This window comes from Bos mutus, chromosome 7 (assembly GCF_027580195.1).
Source record: "Bos mutus isolate GX-2022 chromosome 7, NWIPB_WYAK_1.1, whole genome shotgun sequence".
NCBI classification, from domain to species: Eukaryota; Metazoa; Chordata; class Mammalia; order Artiodactyla; family Bovidae; genus Bos; species Bos mutus.
In genome coordinates, this window is record NC_091623.1 from 95,839,348 (window position 1) to 95,844,258 (window position 4,911).

The 4,911-nt window shown below is 35.8% G+C and overlaps 1 pseudogene; it reads right to left on the minus strand.

Moving 5' to 3' along the window:
- Positions 1–3,658: 3,658 nt before the first annotated feature.
- On the minus strand, positions 3,659–4,548 carry LOC102265880 (nicotinamide phosphoribosyltransferase-like; annotated as a pseudogene).
- Between the last annotated feature and the right edge of the window lie 363 nt (positions 4,549–4,911).

Sequence of the window (4,911 nt, forward strand, 5' to 3'; positions counted from 1 at the left end):
AGACAAACCTTTGTTGGCGAAGTAACGTCTCTGCTTTTGAATATGCTATCTAGGTTGGTCATAACTTTCCTTCCAAGGAGTAAGCGCCTTTTAATTTCATGGCTGCAGTCACCATCTGCAGTGATTTTGGAGCCCCCAAAAATAAAGTCTGACACTGTTTGCTCATCTATTTCCCATGAAGTGATGGGACCAGATGCCATGATCTTTGTCATTTGAATGTTGAATTTTAAGCCAACTTTTTCACTCTCCTCTTTCACTTTAATCAAGAGGCTCTTTAGATCCTCTTTGCTTCCTGCCATAAGGGTGGTGTCATCTGCATATCTGAGGTTATTGATATTTCTCCCGGCAATCTTGATTCCAGCTTGTGTTTCTTCCAGCCCAGCGTTTCTCATGATGTACTCTGCATATAAGTTAAATAAGCAGGGTGACAATATACAGCTTTGACGTACTCCTTTTCCTATTTGGAACCAGACTGTTGTTCCATGTCCAGTTCTAACTGTTGCTTCCTGACCTGCATACAGATTTCTCAAGAGGCAGGTCAGGTGGTCTGGTATTCCCATCTCTTTCAGAATTTTCCACAGTTTATTGTGATCCACACAGTCAAAAGCTTTGGCACAGAGTAAGGGCATGCAAAACTCCAACTCACAGCTTTTCCCTGGGAAGGGAAAGAGAGTTGGACCACATGGCAAATGCACCAACTTTTAGAGGAGCTGCTTAAGGGCTGGCTTTTGTCTTGTTTATCTCAGTGTGCCAAACATAGTCTAAAAAGAACATAGTCTAGCCACTGGAAGGTTGGTAAGAACAGAGATGGTTGTTTGATGTAGCATGTAGATCATTACTGCAGCCCTTCTAGCACAAAACAAATAAGTGAATGGCCTCAGTTCCTGCCTTCTCCCTGGAGAGGGCAAGAATTGGCAAGAATATCCAGTGGTCCAACTTTCCTGGGGACTGCCTGGTCTCACTTATTTCAGTGCACTTCCAGGATCTCACATACGCTAAATGCCTGGAGGCTACTAAGAATGAAGAGGTGTGAGCAAGGCCCTTTTCCCCTGAAACATGGAGGAGAATCTCTGCTTGCTTGTTCCTGCCTTCTGATGGGTTTCTGTCCATCCTTGATATTCACTGGCTTGTGGATACATCACCCCAATTCTCTGTATCTCATTCTCTCTGTATGTCTTCACATTGTCTTCCTTTTGTGCCTTCCTGTCTGTGTGTCCACATTTCTACTTTTTATAAAGATATCATACTTGATTAGAGCCCACTGTAATGACCTTATTTTAATGATTACCTCTGTAAAGACCTTATTTCCAAATAAGGTCACATTCTGAGTTACTCAGTGTTAGGACCTCAATGTGTTTATTCTTATAGGGCAAAATTTTACTTATAGCAATGAAAATAATCAGTAATTATGCAAAATACTTATAACAAGAAATATGAAAGAACCTAAACCATGGTGCATTTTAATCAAGTTGTTTGAAACTAGTGAAGAAAGAAAATCTTCTGATGCAAATAGACATGTTATATCCAAAAGAACAAAAACAGGTTTTTTCATATTTCCTTTAAAATTGTTTATTTACTTATTTATTTATAATTGGGGTGTAGCACAGTTTACAGTGCTGTGCTGGTTTCTGCAGTGCAAGAAAAATGAATCAGCTAAAAGTATACATATATACCTCCTATCCACCTAGATCATCACAGAGCACCAAGCTGAGCGCCCTGTGCTATCCAGCAGGTTCTCACCAGCTTTCTGTTTTACACATGGCAGTGCCCATACGTCATGCTTGGGTTTTGTTGAGCTTCTTGAATCTGGGTATACAGTTTTTATCCTCTGCAAGATTTTCAGCTATTTTTTTCTAATACATTTTTTTTTTCCTTTTTTTACTCTCTTCTCTGTGGAGACTAATTCTAAATGTTTATATATAATGGTACATGAAGTTGTCCCACTGCTCACTGATGCTTTTTATTTTTTCCAGTACTTTTTCTCTATTTTATTTAAAACAATTCCTATTGCTATATCTTCAAGCTCAGTAATCTTTTTAAATTTAATATCCAATTTAATTTTTAGAAATCTTAATGAAAAATATAACAGGATCAAAACATTTAAAACAAGTACACTTACTAATCATTCCAGTAATTCATTGTAGTCATGTTGACTATAGAATATAAAAAATAAATTCAGAAGTTCAATTACTTTAAAACACACTGCTTATAATGTTGTCAAATTTTACATTTATGTACATAATCTATAGTGGAAGCAGAATTTCTCTCTAAAAAAACATTATCTCTTAAAACTCTTGGCATATTAGAGCCATAGGCAATTTCTGTCATATAAAATTGCATTTCAAATTTGATGTCTCAGTGGTAGGATATCACAGCCAGCATATATAATCACTATGTAGTGACTTGGCTTTCTAGTCACAGCCATTATTTTTTTTTAATGTAGAAAGATTAATATGTATTCTACAAGAGGCATCGAGTTTAGTAATTCTATTGGATATGTCCTGACATAATTTTCAAACCATACAATGACACAGTTTTGTTAAGGTCACATTTTATTTGCTGGCTAATGGGCAAAAGGCAATAATTTAGTTTCATTATTTTCTTAAAAGTTTGTATTCCTAAAAATCATGAAAAAGTTGGAAAGATTGCTAACACATTGAAACTTTAAATATTTCTTATAAAATCTTGCTTGTACAAAAATATAAGTTAAATATAAACATGAAGCAGTTGTGATAATTTTATGCAAGTCTATTTTATAGTCTTCAGTTATATACAGAAATTTTTCAGCTCTGTTACTTGTAAAAAGATCAATACTGGATTGAATTACTATTTATTGGCAAAGGCCAAAAAGCTTACTTTAGCATTAATCTTTTACATGATTAAATGTAGAATTTCCTGATTTGAGATCACCTAAACATTGAAGGGAAAATGAAAGGGCAATATATCCATAAACTAATGAATAATTTCACTGCAGTGTATCACAAAATACAAAGAAACCACACAGATCCGTACATGTGTATGTGTATCTGTATTCATACACATATATTTCCAGACTTAAAGCCTACTTAGATGCTGTTTCTAATTCCACATCGAGCTTTGCATTTTTTCTTACTCCACCAAATGAATAGCTTTTTGTTGTCATCTCATTCTTGAAGACAATATGGAGAAAATCTTGACCTCATTCTTCAGGACAGCCTTTACTTTTTTTAAAAATGCAACAAAATGCCCTGCTGGTGTCCTTTGCAAAGATAATTTGGGTCATTTGTTGGAATCAGCAACTGGATCCTTAGAGACATTAATCCCAAGCCCAAGTAATTAAAAATGACTATACTTGAAGGAAAAATTCAAGTATTTTACTTTGCTATTTTCTGTAGCAAAGCTTCCACCAAAACCAAAGAAAGCATTTTCAATACTCCATTTTTTTTTCTGATTTTTTATTTCACCTTCCTTTATTTCACCTTCCACAGTCTCTTTTAAGCTACTATATCTGTACCATCCCATTGGTCCTGATGTGGGAAAGATTGAGGGCAGGAGGAGAAGTGGGTGGCAGAGGATGAGATGGTTGGATGGTATCATTGACTCACCGGGAGATAGTGAGGGAACGGGAAGCCTGGCATGCTGTAGTTAGTTCATGGGGTTGCAAAGAGCTGGACATGACTTAGTGACTGGACAACAACAAAACAACGGATTGACTAATTCTAAGATGAGGTTGGAAGCAACCTATAGCTCTTTGAGTTCTCAGTAGTGGAACTTCCTACCTAAAATATCCTAGTCTTTAGTACCAGGGTCAAGAAAATTTCAAGAACTAGTTATGATTGTTAATGGTGCTGCTGCATACTTTGGTACAATTAAATGTCTTAGATTCTTAACTACTATTTTCTTTCACACGTTATAAATGTTATAGGTATTGCAGACCACAGATCTAGGTACTGCTAAAAACTCTATTTCTCTATGTTCAAAAGCATCCTTTTATGATCTTCACCTCAAGCTGTTATGGTACTGTGTTCTACCACTAGAACAGAATAGCCTGGAACAGGATCTTTTGTTCCATAATATTTTTAATTAAAGTAATTCCTACTACTCCGTCTATACCTTTGACATTAACAAAGTGAGCAGAAGCTCCAGTGCTAGCAGTCCTTTAAAAAGAGACTCACAATATTTTAAAGTTTAAAAATACAATAAAATTAAAAGTAAATAAATAAATAAAAAATAAAAAGAGACTCCTTTGTAGCCAAAGTCACATAACTTGTATACCATACCTTCTAGATTATTAGAAGTTTGCAATAAATATTTGGCCCATATTTTTTTCTGCTCTCTAGCATTTGTAGCCACTGTAATTAGATTTCAGGACTGAACAAGACTCGTTTCAATCTAGTTCTTTAGCCAGTAACACTCTGAATCTGTGTTTTCTCCTGTAAAGAGAACATTTCCTCTGAGAATGACAGAGTCTGCAGGAACAGTTTTTACCTCTGTTGGAAGACGTCCATCATATTTCTCAAGAATGTAGTTCCATCCCTTTTCGTTAAAGACATCATCTGGAAAGTTCATCTCTCTTTTACTCTGCAATGTCTATTCTGCTGTTCATCCTATCTAGTGAATTTTTTATTTAAGACCTTAATTTTCATCTTTATAAATTTGTTTTATAAATCAAACTCTGGGCAATAGTGAAGGACAGGGAAGCTTGGTATGCTGCAGCCCATGGGATCACAAAGAGTGGGACACAACTGAGTCACTGAACGACAACAACAAAGTTTGATTTGGGTCTCTCTTATATTTCCCTTGCTTCTGCTTAGCACACCCAGTCTTTCTTCCAGTGTGCTAACTATATGGAACGTCTAGAGTGCTGGTGATGTTGTGTTTATTAACTTGAGTGGGGGATACCTGATGTTTACATGTTTGGTAGATGTTACA